Raw genomic sequence first — 23,671 nt, forward strand, 5'->3', positions numbered from 1 at the left:
TCTTCTGTGAAAAGTGTGTGCCAGAAATTCAAGGTGTTTTTGTGTGAGTTGGTTTCAATTTGCAGTAGGGTGCTAGATTGGTAGGGTCTTGCGGATGTTGCTGATCTTACTGCTGAAAAAGTGGAACAGCTGTGTACAGAGGTCCTGTGAGGTGGTGACACCAAGGGTGCAACTGCAGGGGAAAAGTGCTTCACAATGGTGAACATTTCCCTGGTGCTGTTGGTGCTGTTTACAATACGGTCGGTAACATTGTTTCTTTTGGTGGCTCTGATGTGTTGATGATATTGCTTGAAGGCTGGCCTATCTGTGCTCTCGGCTGTCGGCATGGCTCAGCTCCCATCTGTGTTTGAGCTGCTTGTAGTGGCATCTTTTGGCTCTCAGTTCTTCTGTATACCAATTTGTTTGTGTCCTTGTCTTGCTATTCGAGACAGGGTATCTGTGCAGGAGGTAATCCAGGTGCTGAAATCATCAATGGATCAAGCAAAGTTTTTGTGGTGAAGCAGGAGGTGGTTTTGAAAATTCCACAGGTGCGGTTCCACAGGGGTGCAGGATGGGGTTTTTGAAGTGGACAAGGCTGTGATTGGTCCAGCTAAGGATAGTGGGCTTGTTCACTATGATTTCATAGAAGTTGGTGTCCAGTAGGTGTCTGCCAGAGTGGGTGGGTGTATCAACTTTTTGGCGTGAGCCAGAGGGAAGCCATGTCTTCCAGGAAATCAGTTTTATTGAAGTCGGTGTGGTCCGTCAAGTGGTAGTTGCGGTTATCAAAGGGGGATGAACGTGTTGGGGTAAAGTGCCAGGGTGTAGTTATTGGTAATATATAGTTTGAAGGTCAGAGGTTCCTTACTGTTATTGTTGTTTGTGGTGGTGGTGGCACAGTGGATGACGTGCTCTATAGAAATGACGCAATTCATCCTCTGGCTCTGTGTCCCTGCCCTTTCTTTCGGTTGCAATCATTTTTATTGGTGTCAAGAACTCTAGAAAATAACAATGGTGACAATGTGTTGAATATCTATCATGGGTACAGAAGAGATGGATGATCATCAGTAGCAAGACATGCATACCCAACAGCAGGAAGTGCAAAAAATCATGTGGGGAAGAGATGGGTATAGGAGATAACAGAATCAGTGAAGACGAGAAAGAGGGAGAAGAGAGGAAGGACAAAGGAGAGAGAAGATAATAAAATGGTATGATAACATTGGAGAGAGGGGGGAGAAGGAAGGTTGGGGACAAAGGACGGTGAGCTGTGCAAGCTGGTAGCATCTGGCTTGGTGGTGAGGAGAGTACCAGGGGGGGAGAGGGCCCGGGGGCGGGGGATGAAGAGGGGAAGGATGGCACCTAAAGTAACCAGGTGTAGTGCTCGGTCAGTCCTCCCTCAGGAAAGAGGACCATATAAGGAGAAACAAGCCAGCTTTGTCCATCAAGTTGTAGATTATTCTTTCATAGGAGGCAGTTTTATACAGGGCCCTGAGCCATTCCTCGTGCATTGTCAGCTGCGGGGGACACCAATGTCGCAGGGTGCATATCTTGGCAACGGCAAGGGCAGCAGCCCTTTCATCCTACCCATTCTTAAGATCTTCTATCATGTTGGTTTTTCTGTAGAGATGAAGGGGCCTGACGATGTAGGGCCAGGAAGGGTTTGACGCAGGAATATCAGGTCTGGTGAGAGGTCGTGAAGGAGATCCTAGATTTGAGCCGTGAGTCTAGCAAGGTGACAAGTATTGAGGAAGAGGCCGGATAGGTGTGTGGAGTGGGATATAGGGGGTAAGGCCTTCAGTGTAGTGTGCGTCAGGTAGAAAGGGTTTGGGGGGACATGGAGGGTGTGGGGTGAGAGCACAAGGTATGTGACTTTTGATGCAGGAAAACACCCCTTGAAAGTCAATAGGCGAGGCTAGGCGACAACCCCTGGAGATGTGCTTGGGATTCAGGGTGAGGAGGTTTGTGGCTGAGTAGGGACGGAGAGGGCAGAGTGGTGGCTGGGGTGAAGACCAGGGATCCTGGTGCTGGGTTACAAGTGGGCTTGTATTTGGTGCACCTTCAGTGTGCCTGCGGCTCACCCACAGCCATGCCCACACTGCAGCCGCCATTAGGAATGGGATGGGGAGGGGCTACAGGGCAATGGGTGGGTCTGGAGCGAGGGGCTGGGTGAAGGAAGGGAGCCTGGGAGGAGAGGCAAGAATGGCTGCTGCGGGTGGAAACGGGTGCAAAGGAGAGCAAAGAGCGTGAAAAAGGAGGTTGGAGCAGCAGAAGCGCTTAAGACAGGGGCGTAACAAACGCCCCCGCAGCCCACGCGGTGCATGGGAGGGCCCCACTCTCTTCAGTAAATGAAGGGGGCCGGGCCCCTCAGCTCTTCCATGAGAGCTGTGAGAGAGGCTTGCTGAAGCAAGCCTCTCTCCCTCTAAAGCAGGTGCAGGCTGTCTGCAGCCTGCTCTGAGCCCCCTCCCTCTGACGGAAGAGAAACAAAGTAACAAGTTACAATGTTTCTCTTCAGTCAGAGGGAGGAGGCCCAGAAAGAATATGGGGTGGGGGCCCCAGAGAGCAGGAGGCAGCACAGAAGAGCACTGCTCGGGACCCTGACAAGGGTGGGAGTGGGGGCCCCCAGAGAGCATTCTCCAGGGCAAAGCTCATATGAGAAGGGATGAGGCAGCAAAATGGTGCCCTCAGGTAAGCACTCTTGTTAGAATGCACCATGTGGGAGTCACATGGGGTGGCCAGGGGAGGCAGAGAAGGGTGCAAGGCAGAGGGGAGATGTGTGCAAAGCGGAGGGGAGAAGGGTGCAAGGCAGAGGGGAGAAGGGTGCAAGGCGGAGGGGAGAAGGGTGAAAGGCAGAGAGGAGAAGGGTGCAAGGCGGAGGGGAGAAGGGTGCAAGGAGGAGGACAGAAGGGTGCAAGGCAGAGGGGAGAAGGGTGCAAGGCAGAAAAGGGTGCAAGGCGGAGGTGGAGTCGGGTACAAGGGGGAGGGGGAGAAGGGTGCAAGAGGGGAAGGGTGCAAGGGGGGATGTGAGAATGGTGCAAGGTAGAGAGGAGAAGGGTGCAAGGGGGATGGTGATGAAGTTAAAAATGTGCCCCCCCTGGAAACATTTCTGTAGACGCCCAAGGAACGCACACTACTTTGTGAGAGAGAGTGGGAGAGAGTGGAGAGAGAGTGGAGAGAGAGAGAGAGAGAGAGAGAGTAGAGAGGGTGGAGGAGAGAGTGGAGAGAGTGGAGAGAGAGAGAGTGGAGAGAGAGAGTGGAGAGAGAGTGGAGAGAGTGGAGAGTGGAGAAGAGAGAGTGCAGAGAGACAGTGGAGAGAGAGAGAGAGAGAGAGAGAGAGAGTAGAGAGAGAGGTTGGAGGAGAGAGTGGAGAGAGATTGGAGAGAGAGAGTGGATGGAGACAGTGGAGAGAGTGGAGAGAGAGAGATTGAAGAGAGAGAGAGAGAGAGAGTAGAGAGAGAGACAGTGGAGAGAGAGTGGAGAGAGAGTAGAGAGAGTGGAGGGAGACAGTGGAGAGAGAGTGGAGAGAGAGTGGAGAGAGAGGGGAGAGAGAGAAAGTGGAGAGAGTGGAGAGAGAGACAGCGGAGAGAGAGTAGAGAGAGAGAGTGGAGAGAGAGTGGAGAGAGAGAGTAGAGAGAGAGAGTGGAGAGAGAGAGAGAGAGTGGAGAGAGAGAGTGGAAAGAGAGAGTGGAGAGAGAGTGGAGAATGAGAGAGAGAGAGCGTGGAGTGAGAGTGGAGAGAGACAGTGGAGAGAGAGTAGAGAGAGAGAGTGGAGAGAGAGTGGCGATAGACTGGAGAGAGAGAGTGGAGAGAGCGTGGAGAGACAGTGGAGAGAGTGGAGAGAGCGAGTGGAGAGAGAGAGAGTGGAGTGGCTATAGTAATCTGTCATTAACCATTGTTGTTTCTGAGCCCCTCACCACATTACCCTGTCACCTAGACTAATGATCAGGTCAACCGATATCCAGCACTCTGGTGTGAATATTCAGGTTGTCTGTGACTGCCAAACAAAATACAGAACAGCGGAGAAGGGCCAACGTGGGTGATAGTTATTGACAGAGATTGAATCTCATATCAGTTCGCATATTTCAGCTGAGAGTGAGAAAACATTCAGAAATCGTTTTACATTATAATGAATACAATTTGAGGCTGCCAGCTCAACTATGGAGGGAAACACTGTTCCATAAACAAGCTCTTAATGGTTCTTTGATTGACACCAAATAGTGTTCAGTGCAAACATAGACAGTCAGGCAGAAAATGTGGCACAATAGTGCCCTGTGCCCCTTCCCTTCTATGCTTGCAGCTGGTGTTGTGTTACTTGTCTGTGCTTGGTGCTCTAAAGCTCTATAGTAGTATAAGTGCTGGCAAGCCAAAGCTCAGGGGCAGGGCGTGCTTCCACACCAAGACCCGATCAGAAGGTTCATGTAGTATGCCCAGTGGCAAACAGTAGGGTTTGTGCTGCCAGCCCAAGGCTCAGTGGTAGGGTCTGTGATATCAGTACAAGGCTCAGCGGTAGTGTCTGTGCGCTCAACCCAAGGTTCAGTGGTAGGGTCTGTGGTATCAGTACAAGGCTCAGTGGTAGGGTCTGGGCTATCATCCTAGAGCTCAGTGGTAGGGCCCAAGGTTCAGTGGTAGAGTCTGTGGTATCATTCTAAAGCTCAGTGGAAGGGTCTGTGCTGTCAGCCCATGACTTAGTTGTAGGGTCTGGGCTATCATTCTAAAGCTCACTGGTAGTGTCCATGGTATATGCCCAACTTTCAGTGGTAGGGTATGGGCTTTCATTCTAAACCTCAGTGGTAGGGTCTGTGGTATCATCCGAAGGCTCAGTGGTAGGGTCTGGGCAATCATTCTAAAGCTCAGTGGTAGGGTCTGCCATATCAATCCAAGGTTCAGTGGTAGGGTCTGGGCGATCATACAAAAGTTCAGTGGTAGGGTCTGTGGTATCATATATATATATATATATATATATATATATATATATATATATATATATATATATATATATATATATATATATATATATATATATATATATGCAAATCCACTTCTCCTTCCCAGACAATAAAAGAAATCAAAGGACACAGCGGGATGTTTCAGAGGCTGCTTTTAATGGATTTCGCATAAACGGTTTCGGCGTGTACCTTCCTCAGATGCTCCTTTCCAATTGCGTGCTCCCCATCACGCGTTGTTAAGTGGGCTCCTCCTCCCAGCGGTTTAGGAGCCTCACCTGCTTCTGATTCCGCCTGCTTGCGCCGATTTCGGGGACTACCAGTCCCACAGTGCAGCATTCAGACAGTCCGGTGCTCAGGGAAACGGCTGTGTTATTCTGGCAATGTCCTCCTCTGATCCCATTCTTTCTGCCACGGTCGGTGGTATCATCTGAAGGCTCAGTGGTAGGGTCTGGGCTATCATTCTAAAGCTCAGTGGTAGGGTAGTCTGTGGTATCAGCCCATGACTTAGTTGTAGGGTCTGGGCTATCATTTTAAAATTCAGTGGTAATGTCCATGGTATATGCCTAACTTTCAGTGGTAGGGTATGGGCTTTCATTCTAAACCTCAGTGGTAGGGTCTGTGGTATCATCAGAAGGCTCAGTGATAGGGTCTGTGGTATAAACCTAATGCTCAGTGGTAAGGTTTGTGGTATCAGCCCAATGTTCAGTGGTAGGGTCTGTGCTGTCAGCCACAGGCTCAGTGGTAGGGTCTGGGCTATCATCCTAGAGCTCAGTGGTAGGGCCCAAGGTTCAGTGGTAGAGTCTGTGGTATCATTCTAAAGCTCAGTGGTAGGGTCTGTGCTGTCAGCCACAGGCTCAGTGGTAGGGTCTGGGCTATAATTCTAAAGCTCAGTGGTAGGGTCTGTGCTGTCAGCCACAGGCTCAGTGGTAGGGTCTGGGCTATAATTCTAAAGCTCAGTGGTAGGGTCTGTGGTATCAGCCCATGACTTAGTTGTAGGGTCTGGGCTATCATTCTAAAGCTAAGGGGTAGGGTCCATGGTATATGCCCAACGCTCAGTGGTAGGGTAGTCTGTGGTATCAGCCCATGACTTAGTTGTAGGGTCTGGGCTATTATTCTAAAATTCAGTGGTAGTGCCTATGGTTTATGCCCAAATTTCAGTGGTAGGGTATGGGCTTTCATTCAAAATCTCAGTGGTAGGGTCTGTGGTATCATCCGAAGGCTCAGTGGTAGGGTCTGTCACATCAATCCAAGGCTCAGTGGTAGAGTCTGGGCTATCATTCTTAAGCTCAGTGGTAGGGTCTGTCATATCAATCCAAGGCTCAGTGGTAGAGTCTGGGCTATCATTCTTAAGCTCAGTGGTAGGGTCTGTCATATCAATCCAAAGTTCAGTGGTAGGGTCTGGGCGATCATAAAAAAGTTTAGTGGTAGGGTCTGTGGTATCATATATATATATATATATATATATATATATATATATATATATATATATATATATATATATATATATATATATATATATATATATATTATTTATATATATATATTATTTTCTTTCACTGAAAAACCAAAGGTTATTCGTAAATTATAGTTAGCACATAGAACAAAAATAACCTTAGAAATTCACAGAAAAAAAACATAGGTTGCAGGAATGTTATAGTTAGGCTCAGATTTCCCTTGTACAAAACCAGTGAAATTCATAGTTATAATTACCGGAGCCAACTATAACATATGCCCTCGCAATGCAATGCATATGACCCCACAAATTATATCACTCATGACATGGTTAGTGGCATCACTCATGACATCTCAAATTACTCCATTGAGTGAGTGTAATCATTGTATAGGTGTTTTTGACTGTTAAACATATATGCTCTGGTACTACAAAAGTTAAAGGAGGATACTAGGGGCCAGATGAAGGTGGCCGTTTCAGGCCATTTACCGACCAGTAACGGCCGATTTTGGCCGTTAACGATCGGTAAATGGGTGACAGGTATGTAGGGGGCCTTTTTTTACCGATTCGGTAATTTTACTGAATCGGTAAAATAACAATTCGGTAAATTTACCGAATCTGAGGCACCCAGATGTAGGTGGGACTCTTCTGAGTCCCAGAGGCCTTACCAAATCGGTATTTTACCATCAAATCCAATTTGATGGTAAATTACCGATTCCGGTGTGCATGCACATGTGTGCATGCACACCTATGCCATGTGACAGGCAGACCTGCCCCTAGGGCAGGTATGCCTGCCACATGGCACCCAAGCCTGTTTTGGGGGTACCAGAGGGTGTCAAAGTGACACCCCCTGCACCCTTGTGAAAATTGGTATTTACCGATTCGGTAAATACCGAATCGGTAATGCCCATTCATTCCTATGGGCTTCGAAGCCCATAGGAATGAATGGGCATTACCGATTCGGTATTTACCGAATCAGTAAATATCGGATTTTTACAATTCGTTATTCCAGCACATCTGGAATACCTACATATCCACCCCTCAGATTTACTGATTCTCAATTACCGAATCGGAAAAATTCGGTAATTTTCGGTAATTAAGAATCGGTAAATCTATTTTACCTACATCTGGCCCCAGGTGTACTACTAATGAGTAATACTCCATTTAAGATATATCATATGAGTGGTTGTGTGACTGTATGTATCCTTGTTTGAATGGGTGCATGAGTGGCTGTATGGATGTACAAGTGGTTGTGTGAGTAAGTGTGTGGGAGAGTGTGATGCTGTGTGAGTGGCTGTATTTGTGAGTGAGTTGGTGTGTCGGGGGCTCTATGGGTGAGTGAGTGACAGTGTAAGTGGCTCTATGTGTGTGTAATTGGGTGTATAGTAACAATATGGGTGACTGAGTGGGTGTCTTAATGGCTGTATAAATGAGTGACTGGGTGTGTAAGTGGCTGTAAGGGTCAGAGACAGGGACGGGCCTGAGTGAAAACGAGGCGTGAAACGCATCTGCCCCCTCAGCGCCTGTATTCCTCGTTCTTTTCTGTATTGTTGATGATGGCTGTAGATCAGTTTGCTGCGCTACAGTGGCTCCTGGGGCGAGGCAGTCCTCAAGGCCTTCCGCCTTGGTCTCAGCAGTAGCCCCCTCCCACCCCTATTGTCCGTTTATTGTAAATTGGAGACTCGTCTGGCACCGACGTCACTTCCGGCCGTCTTGGCGGCGCAGGAGGGAGGCCGCTGTCTGGTGGTACAAATGGGAGTAAGACTCGCGCCCGGAGCAGATTGCCATGGTGAATCGTCAACTCAGGCTCCATAGCAAAGATGCAGCCATCAAAAGAGCCATACCAGAGGATGTGAAACGTTGGCATAGTCTTCAGTGAATTGTGGAAAATCGCACAAACTTCAGAAAGCACACATCTTGGATTATGGATTTCCCAGGACATTTTGACCAGATTTTCCAGCAGCTTAACTATCAGAAAAAATTCATGGGCAGCTATGTGACTGTGTCATCGTTGTGGGCAACAGACATTTCAAAGCTCATCGGTCGGTGCTGGCAGCATGCAGCACACATTTCCGGGCCTTGTTTAGTGTAGCAGAAGGCGATCAGTCAATGAACATGATCCAACTGGACAGTGAGGTGGTGACTGCTGAAGCTTTTGCTGCCTTGATTGACATGATGTACACCTCAACACTCATGCTTGGGGAGAGCAATCTGATGGATGTCTTGCTGTCTGCCTCTCACTTGCATTTGAATTCTGTTGTAAAGGCCTGTAAGCACTATCTTACCACAAGAACATAGCCTCTGTCTCCTCCCTGTGACAGAGTTCAGGAGCAAAATGCCCGCATGCAGGGGGGCGTGGCTAGCAGCCAACGATGGCGGCCGCAGCTTAGAGAGGCTCCCGAGTAACGGCGGCTTCCCACGACTATCCGTCGCATTAATCCTGAACTTTATAGTGCTGGCAGGGGAGGATCGGACCCGGAGTCCGTGCGGCACTCAGCGCTGCAAAATTGGAATCGGTGGCAGCCTGGACGAGCTTCAACACACCGAGCGGAGACCGGAGGTGAAGAGGGTCTCCTGCCAGCCTGGAAGCAGCAGTGTTGCGGAGAGAGGGTGACCGGCCGGAAGTGGCCTCGAAGCGGCGGGGTGCGGCAGGAAGTGTCGGTCACCGGACGCATTGTCCGGAAAACCCGCAATCGCACCCCCAGCAGTCCCGAAGTAAGTGCGGCTCCCCGCGACGCCTGGAACAGCCCTACAACACCGTTTGCTCTGACCGGGGGCGCATTCTGGACCTCTGGCTACGGCAGTGACGCCGCCATTAGATCGCGCCTCACGCGAGCGGCACCCCGGCACCTAACAGCGGCTCTCCCCACGGAACTGTAATTGCCCCAGCTCACCGGATTAATACGCGGGGGACAGCGGATCCCTGGAGATCCCATTCTTTAACGTGTTCGACCTCCTGCAACGCGCTCCGCGTGGAAGACACCGGAAGGAGCAGTGGAACTCCCGGCGATTCGCGCTCAGAAGGGGCGCTGTGACTCTGTGAGGTACTGTGTCCCGGCGCAAGCAGTACTCACGGCACGCCACCAGGCTTTTTGGCAGACCCAGCGAAGGTATGGGGGTCGACAAACCGCCGAACTTCTAGTGCCACAGAAGGAGGCACTGCATAGATTGCCATAACCCTTACCAACGCTCGGCAAAACATAACCGAGGTGCCCTCTAGCTGCTGTAAACCTGCGGGGGGGACTCTTCACCCCCTCATTGCGAACTCGACTCTGCGCCCACGACAGGGGTGTTTTACTGGTGCGGCCGTGGACGGCACAACCGCTGGCATATCGTGGCATTCAGTGCCGCCAACACCACACATCACCATGTCAAACAGGGGCCCCAAACATAACTCTACCCAAGCCAAACTGGATAAATTCGGGTACGAGAGGCAGACACCGCCCCAGGAACAACGCAAGAACGCAGGGAAAGTGGCGGACGCGGATGGGGCTAAGAAGGCCACACTTGAAGATGTCCTGGCGGCGTTGGCCCAGGTGCAGACAACGGTCGGAGCAACCGCCACTGAAGTCACCCTGATACGGGCGGACCTCCAAAAAATGAACGAGAGGGTCAAGCAGGTAGAAGTCGTCACTAAATCTTTGGTAGAGGACGTGTCTGAACTGCAAACGGCAATGGAGCGACTTCAAGCCGACAACAAACTACTAAGGGACAAACTGGATGATCAGGAAGGTCGCTCCCGACGCAACAACGTCCGAATTTTAGGCGTGCCGGAATCGGAAGACACGGGGGCGATGGATCTCTACGTGGAGGACTTGATAAAAACCCGACTTCAGCCCAAGGGACTCTCACACTTCTTTTCGGTAGAAAGGGCCCACCGCATTCCGGGGGGAAAACCGAAGACAGGAGGCCCACCGTGGCCGATACTAGCAAGACTATTTAACTTCAGGGACCGAGACGCCATTCTGCAGGCCGCCAGGGTGGCACCAGCCATTCAAATCCAAAACTCGAGACTTGCATTTTTCCCTGACTACACGGCTGAGGTATCCAGGAAGAGAAAGACGTTCCTGGAAGTTAAAAGAACGTTGAGGGAGAAAGAATTACCGTACTCGATGATCTTTCCAGCACGACTGAGAGTAGTTGCGGACAAAAAGGTGTGGTTTTTCGACTCCCCCGAGACTGCCCGGGACTGGCTGGAGGGTTGGCACTCGGTGGGCCGGCAACGCAAGAATCACAGACCGGATCACGAACGCAGAGACGACAGCAGACATGGTTCGCAAACGTCTGGTCGAGGAGGGGGGGCAGAGGACTCTCCCTTCCGCGGAACAGGAGGGGCAGATGGAGAGGGGTGACCCTTCCCCCGGGATCTGTGCTGATCACAATTGCTGACCATCGACTTCACATTTCATTTGCTGCACGAAGACACTGGCATGACCTCCCCTGAGGCACGCAGGGGTGCCGCCTGCTCGGGGAGACACTCTCCCCCTTACACGCAAGTACTCTGGTTGTGGGATGGGTTAAGCACTCTGCTCAGTTGGGGGGGCGGGCAGTTGAAAGTCCGTTAGGCAGGAGTGCAGGGAGGGGGGAAAGGGGGAAGGGTTGTTTTTTTACAGTTAGGAAATTGTATGTTAGGAACACATATGTACGGCCAAGTACTGCACCACACCACACCACTCAAGGGACGTATCGGACCGTTTGACCCAGTTAGGCACGAGAACGGGGGGGAGGAATAGTTTTGTAATGTTCATGTTGGAACTGTACACACATGGTCATGAACGATGTTTCCATTGTTATAGGACTCAATGCGCGCAGGCAGGGACAGACAGCGATTTGATGCCCCCATGAAATCTTTAGGCTCTTCACTGCGCGGTGTCGCAGCTACTGGACCACTTGTGTCTCCTGGGTACCCCATTGTGCACCTCATAATCCCCAATGGCTAACAACACAGCACCATTAGGGGGAGCAGAACCCACCGATACACAATGCCCGACTCTGTCCTTGATGTCATGGAATGTACGGGGTTTGGGGGACAAGGTTAAACGGGGGTTGGTATTGGCTGCTATTAAGCGACTGCGACCTACTGTGGCCCTGCTGCAGGAAACTCACCTGGTAGGGGGGGCTAGAAAAGCTCTGGATAGACGAGGTTACAAAATGTGGGCTCACTCTGAATTCACGTCCGGTTCCAGGGGGTCCGGCATTCTAATACAAAAAAACTCACGATTCATGCCCCTATCGTCTCAAACTGATGACCAGGGCTGCTTCGCAGCTGTGCATGGGCAATGGGAGGGGACACTCTTCAATTTTGTGTCGGTATATATTCCGCCGGCATTACATTCGGTACACCTCCCGAGACTAGGGGACTTTCTTCTGACTCTCCCGGAGGGTGAGATTATTCTAGGGGGAGACTTCAATGCAGTCATGGACACGCAACTAGATAAACACCCCACACCGGCCCTGACGGGGGGAGACACGTACTTACGGCGGTTCGCAATGGCCATGGGAATGACTGACGTCTGGAGACACTTGCACCCGGGCGTAAAACAATACACCTTTCTCTCCGCAGTGCATGGAAGCCTATCCCGCATCGACTACTTTTTGTCGATGGGTGACGGCCTTCACCACGTAGATACCCTAGTGATCCACCCTCGGGGTATCTCAGACCATTCACCCCTCACACTGAAACTTTCCATGCAGACGAGAGCACGCAAACCCATCTACCCCATTCATGCATCCTACTTTAAAGTTCCACAGGTCCGCAAGGCCCTTAAACGTGCCACGAAACAATACTTTCTTGAAAATGTACACTCAGTACGCTCCTCAGCGACACTCTGGGAAGCCTATAAAGTGGTCCTGCAAGGACAAGCCATTAACACTATAACCGGGTACAAAAGGCAGCAGTCCCAGGCACTGGCCGATTTAGAGACGGCATTGAGGGAACGGACCACGGCTCATGAGCTACACCCCTCTCCCTCCACCCTACACGCACTCACTCTCCAACAGCAGTTATATAATGATCACCTGCGCTTGGTTGTTAAAGGACACATAACTGATACTCAAAATAGAATTTATGACGTGGGGGACAAAGCAGGGAAAATGTTAGCATGGCCGGATAAGCGTGAGACCAATTCCAGGGGGATACAACGGCTGAAAGATGTGCATGGAGTGCCACATTCAGATCCTAGGCGCATCACAGAGATACTGGCGGCCCATTTTAAACAAGTATATTCCCCGGAGCAGGTAATCACATCCGAAACCGCAAAGGCTCTCTTAGCTCCGATTGTGGTCCGAACATTGTCACCAGAGGCATCAAGTGACTTAGAGGCAGATATAACTGCGGAGGAAATCCAACTGGCCATTCAGGCTCTGAACCCGGGCAAGGCGATGGGGCCGAATGGAATACCCATAGAATGGTACCAGGCGATGCCGGAGACCCTCAGCGTACATTTGTTAGGGATGTTCAGGGACTGTCTAGAGAAGGGTTCCCTTCCGCTGGACCAGCGAGTGGTGACTATCATAACTATCCCCAAGCCAGGTAAACCGCCGGAGGAATGTTCCTCCTATCGACCCATTTCCTTACTAAACGCGGAAGTGAAAATTCTAGCTAAACTCCTAGCACAAAGGATTCTGCCCCATCTGTCATCAATCATACATCCAGATCAGTCCGGATTTATGCCACACAGAAGCACAGCGTTGAACCTGCGGCGACTACACGGCGTACTGGCTAGAACGGAAACCATTAAATCGCCGGCAGTGATTTTAGCGCTTGACGCCAAAATGGCATTTGACCTGGTGGAGTGGGAATACTTGTTCGAAACGCTGACACATATGGGATTTGGCCCTCGCTTTCTCGCATGGGTCAAGCTGCTATACACGGACCCAATGGCTCACGTGGTGGCTAATGGCCATATTTCACATGCATTCCCGTTGGGAAGAGGCACGCGGCAGGGATGCCCTCTGTCACCCTTGCTGTTTGCCATCTCTCTAGAACCTCTTGCAACCCTCATACGAGCTTCACCCCTCGTTAAAGGTATAACATGGCCTGGGGGCTGGGAAGATCGGCTGTCCTTGTACGCGGATGATATGTTAATATATCTAACTGACCCCGATGAAGGCATACCAGCGTTGTTACACATCTGCGACACGTACGGCAGTATCTCAGGCTATACACTGAACTGGGCCAAGTCGGAAGTATACATTCTGCAGGGTCCAACCCCGAACCTCGACGGTGCGTGCCCGCTGAAGTTGGCGGGAACGTCCTTTAAATACCTAGGCATACATATCACTAGGGACCCGGCAGAATTCATAGATAAGAACCTGAAACCACACCTGGTCCGGCTTAAACGTGATGTAGAATTTTGGTCGGGCCTGCCGTTAACGCTCCTGGGCAGGGCGGCACTCTACAAGATGATGGCATTGCCACGTTTTTTATACGTCCTTGAGAACTCACCATATCCTGTGCCCCCTACGTTCTTCCAGAAAGTGGCGGCTCTGGTCTCCAACCTTCTATGGGGCAATCTCCCGGCACGAGTGGCACAGTCCAAGCTGCACAGAGACTGGTACAGCGGGGGTCTCGCACTACCAAATCTGAAATTGTATTACTGGGCTGCACATCTCAAGCCAATTAATCAGTGGGTCCACGCGCCACATACTGACCCGGCATTCCATTCAGATAGGGCACAACTGGGCACAAATAGTTTGTTAGGTCCGTTATACGATCGCCGCAAGGTGCGGGCACTACTGGGCCCCACAAAACTAACAGTTCAAATATGGCACACGGCAACGGCAGCTCTGGGTTGGAAGGGGAAGATAACCAAGATGACTCCGCTGTGGGACTCTCGAGCATTGGGCAATCTCAGAAACACCAAGGGGTTCGCACAATGGGACACGATTGGCATTACCACAGTGGGTGATCTGTGGGAGAGGGAGGAGGTAATCCCCTTTGCCCGACTAAAAGAGCTATATGATTTCGGGGACAGGGAACTTTACAGATACATTCAAATCCGCCACGCACTGCTCACAGCCCTGCCACCTGGCACACCACTACCGGAGTCTTCTCCTCTGGAAGACCGCCTCCTCACTGATTGTATGCTAGAAAAAGCGACGTCCCTCACATATCGTAAATTGCTTAATAATACCCCAGATCCTACACTCCACCTGAAGGAGAAATGGGAGGGGGACATTCACGATATGGATGAACATGAATGGAATGCGGCACTTGGGTCCCCTAGGGAAGTGGGCATCTCTGCACGCATGAGACTAGTACAATTTAAGATCCTCCACAGGGTTTACTACATGAGGACTGTGCTACACCGCATACAGCGGGCGCCCCATCCTTACTGTTTACGTGGGTGCGGAGAGGAGGGCACATTCTTCCACACCATATGGGACTGTCCCAAAATCCAGGAGTACTGGAGACAAATACTCTGCACACTCTCACAAACACTAGACCAATCCCTACTGCCTGACCCGAGGAGGTGCTTACTGAATATATGGGAACCTACTGACCTGTCCAGGTATGAACAACTCTGGATCACAGCGGGGGTAATGGTGGCGAAACGCGACATAGCACAGCGCTGGGGGGCAGCAGACCTACCGACTAAGTCCCAATGGTGCCTGAACATGGACAGAGTAATGTTGAACGAGAGAGCAGTATATTCCAGCCGAGCCTGCCCGGGGAAATGGAACAAGATTTGGTTAAAATGGAATGAATATAGAGGGGATATTTGTGAACCCTTGCCCGAGGATGACCAGGAAGATTCCGACGACGAAAGTGATGAGGGTTGAGAATAGGTGGGGTGGAGGGTTAGAGATACGTGAGGATGTCCTGCAGTGAGTACCAGGGTGGGTCGGGCAGTGAGGGTGAATGTATTGAATATGGGCAAATTTAGGTACTAGGAAATGAGGCTCGACTTACTGTCCTCCAAAAAGACGCTTACAGCTTGAACTGCATTGTTTTGTAGCAGACCGTAATGTCATTCCTAACAGGTTAATGTTACTAGTTTGTTGTTTTTCAAAAAGAAAAAGTGAAAAATACCATCAAAACCGCATTTTCCGAATGTTTTACTTGCTAGTACTGCACTTTTCTTACGCAGCATGTTTCAATGAACAACTATTATGATTATTGCTTAACTGACCTTTTCGCTGTCTTACGCTGTGAGTAACGATCTTACAATAGCGGCCGGCCCGCAGGGTTGTGGGCATTCCGCTGTGTAATATGCAAAGTGCAATAAAGGTTTTGGAAAAAAAAAAATGCCCGCATGCAGAGATCGTTCATGCTACAGCAGCTCGGCCTAAGTATAGTAAGCTCTGCTCTAAATTCCAGCCAGAGCACAGAGGAACAATCCAATCCAATGAGTTTATCCATGCAGAGCAGTGGCGTGGAGCAGCGAACTACTTTTCCCATACGTCGATTTCACAAACGTAAACAATCCTCTGAAGAGAGGGCCAGGCAGTGCATGAGGGCCTCCATTGAGGACTCCATCATTTCAGATGTAACACAAGAGATTAGTCAGTCTTTAGTTCATTCCCGCAATGATTTTTTTTCAAAAGATGCTCTAAAAATTGTGGAGAGTTCAAAATCTGATACCATAGCAGACACTCATGAGGATAACACTATCATGTTTGACCAGTCTTTCAACACACAAGAGGACTCCCAAGTGGCCAGCCAGTCAGATAATGTCAGGGCGAACTTGTCTTAGTTGACAATGGCAACCCAAACAGCTCAAGCAGAAACCAGCTACGACCAGGACTCAGCCTGTGAAAAAAATGTCTTCCAGAATGAAAATGCAGTGATCGGTCTAAATGAGAAAGAACAAATCTCCTCCTTTCTTGCGGATCTTGCTGCCCTCCAGCTTAATCAACTTGTGAGTGGCCCCACCCACAGAGCGGGACACCTCCTTGATCCCATCTTTTCCAACATCGAGAATGGGACTGCTGGTACACCTATTCCTATGGCGTGGACAGACCACCATTTGGTGATCATGACAGTCCCTTGCAAACCCGCCCCGCATCTGCACCTACCCCTCAAGTTCAGAAGCGTCCGTGGAGAAAACTCCGCTTGGAGGAGCTTCATAATCTCCTAAGGACTAACCCCCCTCCCCTGAGTGATGACATTGACCTAGGATATGACCAGTTCTGCCACTGGATAACCCAAGCATTGGACTCCCTGATCCCAGCTAAATGGGTCAAGGCTCGTGCCCATGTGGCTAGCCCCTGGTACAATTCAGAATTAGCCACTCTGAAAAAAGAATGTAAAAAAGCAGAAAGAGGATGGAGGAAAAATTATGACACCAACCTTAAGCATAATTATGTTCAACTACAAAAAACCTATCATCGTCATGTCTGTAGAACAAGGGCGGCGTATTATGCCACTGAAATCAACAGTAGCACCAATGCCGCTAAAACTGTTTTTAAAATTCTAAAAGACCTCACTGCAAAAAAAAACACCATTACTGCCGTCACCTCTCCAGACTTATGTAATAACATGGCCAATTTCTTTACCAACAAAATAAAGAAAATCTACGAGACCTTCCCCTATTCCCCACAGATTTCCGTTACTTTAGACCCCAGTAGGCCCTGTCTTTCCTCCCTCCCCACACTAGAACGTGAGAGTTTCCACAAAATCTGTAAAAAAATAAAATCTGGCTCCCCGGCTGACCCCCTAAAACCCGAGACCTTTTGTGCAGCCAATGAGCTTGTCACTGAACCGATACGGAACATCATTAACCTATCTCTCTCTACGGCCAAAATTCCCTCTAAATGGAAGCAGGCATGGGTATCCCCCATCTTGAAAAAGCCCACCCTGGACCCCACCCTTCCTGAAAATTTTCGGCCCATCTCACTTCTCCGCTGGCCAGCTAAAATCATAGAGGCACACGTCAACACCACCCTCACCAACTTCCTCATAACCAATAACATTCTGGATGACTCCCAACACGGGTTTAGAGCTGGTCACAGCACCGAGACAGCCTTGCTTAGTGTTACAGAGGACCTCCGTACCATTCTTGACACCGGCGGAATGGCAGCACTGATCCTGTTGGATCTCAGTGCTGCCTTCGACACGGTGTCACACGAGGCCCTCTTGATGAGATTGGAGGAAGCTGGAATCACAGGTACGGCCCTGGGATGGTTTAAAGACTTTCTTGCCAACAGATCCTTCAAAGTCTCCACCCCCCCTTACATCTCTAAAGAGCACAACATTGGACAGGGGGTGCCTCAAGGGTCATCACTGAGCCCCACCCTGTTCAATGTTTACGTCCAACCACTAGCAAAAGTGGTTAAACAGAGTGGTCTGACGTTAGTATCTTACGCAGATGATACCCAGTTGGTGGTAGCTCTCAATGGTAACAACGGTCTGGAGGCCCATCACTTCAAGCAGACCCTTACTGACATCACCAACTGGATGACGGCCAATTTCCTCCAGCTCAATGCGGGGAAAACGGAGATACTGCTCTTGGGGAAAAACACCGCATCCTGGGGCGAAAATTGGTGGCCTGATACTTTAGGCCAACCTCTTGAGCCCAAGGAATGTGTAAAAAACTTGGGAGTCTGGGTCGACTCAGCATTGAAATTCACTCACCGCACCAAAAAAGTCGCAGCCACCTGCTTCGGCATCCTGCGCAATCTAAGACCTATTCTGAAGTTCTTCAACTGTCATACCCGCCAGGTAATTGTCCAAGCTACCATCCTCTCTAGGCTGGATTATGCCAGCTCCCTCCTATTGGGCGCTAACCTGGCGGAAACTACCAGACTTCAGAGAGTGCAGAATGCTGCCGCCAGAGCGTTAGTAGGTCTCCCCCGCCACTCCTCAGTGGCTGGAGCTCTGAAAAAACTACACTGGCTCCCGGTGGGAAAAAGGATTCAGTTTAAGGCACTCTGCCTTGCCTTCAAAATCCTTAAAACCGCCTCCCCCCCGATGTTGCGCCCCCTCCTGACGGAATATATTCCTGGGAGGTCACTTCGTTCAGAAGGACAACATCTGGTGGTCATTCCCCGCACCAATCTAGCCAGAATGGGCGGTCGATCCTTTAGCCTGCTCGCTGCCAAGCTCTGGAACAGCCTCCCGGAAACTATCCGTGGCATGCAGGACCTTCTGGCTTTCAGGAAAGCCATCAAAACCCACCTCTTTCAGTAACCGCACCTCTTCCCTTCTGGTGCTTTCTTCTTTTCTGTCTTTAGCTTTGCTCGCAGCGCCGGGACGCCCCTTTGCTGGGGCAGCCGAGCGCTATACAAATCCCAATAACATTAACATTAACATATGAGAGTCATTGTCAAATCGGAGCCCTTGGGCTCTCTGGAGCCTCAGGATGAAGTTAGTGATGTAACATCCCAAGCAGATGGAAGTGAACCTGTTGAAGTTGAAGGAGGAGTGGCAAGCACAGAAAAGATTGAACTGAGCCCTGAAAGCAGTGACCGTAGTTTTTCTGACCCACAGTCTAGTACGGACCGGGTGGGGGACATTCATATGTTGGAGGTATCCAAGAATCTAGAACATAAGTCACCATGCAGCATCTCCAACTTTCTAAGCAAAAGTAGAAGTGTCAACTATAGCACTAATCAAAACAATGATGACAACATTCCGAACACAACTAGCGATTGCAGATTTGATACAGATGCGCCATACTTGATGAGCTCAGAATCTGGGCCCAATAGTGGACATTCAGCGTCTGCAATGTCTCAAATGGACAGCCCCTTCAACGACTTCTCTGACTCTCATTTTGTTCGACCAATGCAGGATATAATGGGCCTTCCATGTGCACAGTCTTTGGGTTACTGAGCAGCAGAACAGTTTGGAATGGACTATCCAAGATCTGGCTTGGGACTCCACTCTTTGTCTAGGTCAATGATGATGGGCTCTGGTAGGGTGGGAGGCAACAATTTTCCTGGATATCGCCCGTTGTGACATCTGTTAGAGGTGGTCAAATATAGGACAGTGAATCTAACATGAATGGGACATCTTCCTTTGAATATGCACTCTTGTCACAGCAAGGCCCCCCACAGTTGACTAGGGCGTCTGCGGATGTTCTAAATGCAAAAAGGCCTTATTTGAGGACAATGTCTTAGTTGTGGAAGGCGCTCGTAAATATGCATGTAAAATATGTTGCAAAACTTTCTTGACCTTAACAGACTGCAAGAAGTACATCCGTGTGCACACCGGGGAGAAACCCTATGCCTGCCTGAAATGTGGGAAACGGTTCAGCCAGTTCAGCCATTTGTACAAACATTCCAAAACAACGTGTCTCAGGTGGCAGAGCAATAACCTTCCCAGCACTTTGCTTTAATTTTGTCTGCCTTCCCGAGAACAAAAAGTGATGCCAAGGCCATTTAATTGAACATTGACACAAAAAAATTATTTTTGAATGTGGTCTACGTTTAAAATGTAATCAATGGAATTGACCTGGTGAATAGTAAAAGAGTATGTTTCTTTGATCAAGCTGTTAGTTCTTTTAGGGTTCAAACACCAGCTGAACACGCCTACCGGTGGACCCACTTTTTCTTTCCCCTTCCAGGGTAACTGTTTTCAAAGCAGGGTTTATTATTTTCAGAGAGTAGATACATTGATGGGAATGAACTTCGCTTGTCAATCATGGATTGCTAGAATAATGTTCAACACTGCCTGCAAAAGACCTTGGTTCTATTTAACCAAACTAAGTTTGCTGCAGAATTTCCATCGGTTTGGAGGGAGTGGAGGGTGAGGAGAGAGCAGAGGGTTGGGCTACCCGTACAGGGGTAGTAAAACACTTACATTTCCAATTATAAGGGGAAAAAACTATCATTCCTAAAGTTTCAGGTGAAACTGTGGGTCATTTTGTAAGTGGTGTGACAAAAGTGGAAGAGCCAGCACTTTTTTGATAACCAAGTTTATTGATTTCAAAATTGTATATAAAGTAATCAATAACAATGACATTGTCAATACCCTTGCTCACAGTTAGACATCCTGCAGAGGAATACATGCAGGATAATTTATGTAAATGCCCGCAGTCCATAGTGGTCCAGCCATTTACCCCATATTTGTTCATGTGTACGAGGGGGTATGCAACGGTTACCACGCATTTTTTACAACGCGGTACCGTTAGCACGCTACTTTTACCACGCAGGTCGTTACAACGAAATGCGCTGGGGGGCACTCCAGGATAGTAAATACTTTAATTTACTATCCAACTCCTTTCCCTAGAGTCCACGGGGACTGGAGTTGGAATAGTAAATTAAATAATTTACTATCCAGCACCCCTCCACACAAGTCGTTGTAACGACTTGCGTGGTAAAATTAGCGTGGTAACGGTACGCGTTGTAAAAGTACGCGTGGTACCGTCATACCAGCCTCATGCAATGTAGATGGGTTCCTCTTGTGCTGCACTCCAGTCCATTCCTTTTCTCCATTCAGCCATCGCCGGTGTGAGAACCCCTACTGTGGCACTAGCAAATGGCACATCTGATGTGTACACAGGGGGCAAATCCCTCTTTGTTGTTAGTATACATAACTTGAAAAAGACAAACTGTCTACCTTAAACTACTTAAAAGTGCAATAAATATTACAACTGTTTTAAGGGTTCAAATTATTTTTTGACTGATCTGCAGAAATAGACTGTAATAATGGTGCCTACGGCAAGTTTAGGATGTGTTGGGATTGCACTGTTAGGTGTAAATAATTTGCATTGTTGGAAACGCCAGGATTTTATGTGTGGTGGTGACATTGTTTTTTTCTGTAAAGGTTGTTTTGTATGACCAGTCAAGTTATGTTTTTGTATTTGTTTTTCTTATTAGTATTTTAACGACATTGTGTTTGAGAATATATATATATATATATATATATATATATATATATATATATATATATATATATATATATATATATATATATATAAAAGTACCTTTAAAAAAAAACGGTGAGTGATTAGCTATTTGAGTAGGTGTTTTGTTAAAGGAGTTTGTGTGAGTGACTGTATTGGACAGTGAGTGTCTCTGTGAATGGCTGTGTGGATGAGTACAAGGATGTGTGAGTGCTTACATGGATGCGTGAATGGGTATGAAAGTGGTTGTGTGGGTAAGTATATGAGGGCTTGTATGTTGAGTGAGTGGCTGTGTTGAGAGGCTGATTGGTTGAGTGAGTGGGTGTGTGAGTGACTTTTTAGGTAAATAAGTGGATGTGTGAGTAGCTGTATGGGTGAGTGTGTGGTTATGTGACTGGCTTTGTGAGTGAGTAACTGATTGTATGAGTGGCTGTATAGCTGAATGAATGGTTGGGTGAGTGGCTGTATGAGCGAGTAAGTGGGTGTGTGAGTGGCTCTATGGAGGATTGAGAGGGTGTGTGAGTACTGGTATAGGTCTGTGAATGAGTATGTCAGTGGTTGTGCGGGTGAGTTAGTGGGAGCACAAGAGGTTGTATGGGAGTGATAGAAGGTGTGTGAGCAGTTCTGTGGATGATATAATTAGGGATGTCATCAGTGATGTCATTTGAGCTGTCATTAGTGATTTCATCTGTGATGTCACTGGCCATGTCATGAGTGATATATGTGAGGTCATAAGCGGTGAATTGAGGGAGTGTAAGTTTCTAGTTAGCTCAGGTAGCTATAACTGCTAAATGTCACTGGTTTTGTAGAAGTGAAATCTGAGCCTAACTATAACATCCCAGTAACCTTTAATTTTTCAGTGAATTTCTAAAGTTTTTCCAATTCTATTTGCTAATTTTAAAGTCCCTGTAACCTTTGTTTTTTAAGTGAATTTCAAAGATTATTTTTTTGTCTTCCTGAGTAGAACATCCCTGTAACCTGTATTTTTTTTTGTGAATTTCTAAGGTTTTTTTAACTAGTAGTCGCGTTTGCAGAGTGGTGGAAAAATGGGTCAGGAGTAAAGTGATCTTCATCCCCCAACCAGTAGTGCACGAGGAGGTGCATTTGCAGAGTGGTGAATCCAGTGCAACTCCCGCTCATTTAAAAAATATATGTTTTTTAGGCCCTGGGTGTTCCCTGGGGGATTTCCCCAAGAGGCCTAGGGGGGGGTCAGTTTTTACCCTGCCCCCTTTCCTTTTTTTAATGTTTTTCTGTGACTCGGATGAACGGCGCACAAGATGGCTGCCAACACTTCCTGGTTAGAAGTATTGGCAGCCAATCATATCTCAGCAAGAGATCGAAAGAGGTTGCAGATCCTCCACGTCCCTAGATGTACAACTGGAAATTTCTTGAAATAGCTGCAGAACTGCAGTACAGATTTACACCTTTTACCAAAAAGGGTTCTTTCTGGACCAACAGCAGCTTTTTTGCAAATTGGTGTAATTCCATTCAGCAGTTAAGGCTGTAACTGTGGCTAAAGCTTCCTATGGAAATTAGCATCTGGAAAATTTGTTTTGGAACCCCCCTTTTTCTTGGCACCCGCTTGATGGATTACTCCAAAAGTTTCAACACAGCAGTTATAGTTAGTGGTTCATTAGTTCTGAAAATCTTGAGAAGATTCATCAAATGATACCAAAGTTATTGGCAAATGAAAAAATGCTCTTTCTATGGAAACTGCATCCTAATTATAACTACCTACATCAGCATTGTGTTGTGAGGGCATAAGTTATAGTTAGCTCAGGTAATTATAACTGTTGAATTGCATTGGTTTTGTACAAGTGAAATCTGAGACTTAGTATAACTTCCCTGTAACCTCTGATTTTTTTTTTTTTTGAAAACCTTTATTGACATTTCAACCAAATACAAGAATGGGCCTACAACCCCCGGGGCTGGCCGCTAAGCAGTTAGATTGACAAAGAACACATTTTAAATCACATGCAGCACCTCGGGGAGCAGAATCACCATGTTAACGTACTCTTGGTCACTGAGCAGCACAATTAGAAAAACAGGATATAAAAGGTTTTCATTTTATAATATAAGATGGAAGGATCAGGTGCCGAACAATTTCCCAGCAGCGAAAAATGGCAGGCAGAATAGTAAACGTGTCAACAGTAAACTGCAATCGGTCAAATCAATGGCGCTGATACAAACGGTTCAGGATATGAAGGAGTATTGCGATCAATTCGCGCCTGCTAGTCACCTGCCCTAAGACCCAGAGAACACCACGAAAATTGAGGCACAGATGAAAAAGCAGAGGTCGATACCAAAGGAAACCCACTGCACTGACCCAGAAAAAGAAAAAGACAAAGAAAGGTAAGAGAAGAGAACAAAGGCCATAGAAACAAAATAAAAACGAAAAATCCCCTCCCCCAACCCCCCACCCTGCACCCCTGCATATGACTACGGCCCCCCCCCCCAGCAGTGTGCCTGTCGCCCGAGAACCAAACCCGAAATATAGAAGAAACAGAGAAAAA

General features: G+C 48.4%; 1 pseudogene; it reads left to right on the forward strand.

The window, feature by feature from the left end:
• The first annotated feature begins 8,293 nt into the window (after positions 1-8,293).
• On the forward strand, positions 8,294-19,683 carry LOC147679005 (zinc finger and BTB domain-containing protein 5-like; annotated as a pseudogene).
• Positions 19,684-23,671: the final 3,988 nt, after the last annotated feature.

Source organism: Lissotriton vulgaris, chromosome 11 (genome assembly GCF_964263255.1).
Source record: "Lissotriton vulgaris chromosome 11, aLisVul1.2, whole genome shotgun sequence".
NCBI lineage: Eukaryota > Metazoa > Chordata > Amphibia > Caudata > Salamandridae > Lissotriton > Lissotriton vulgaris.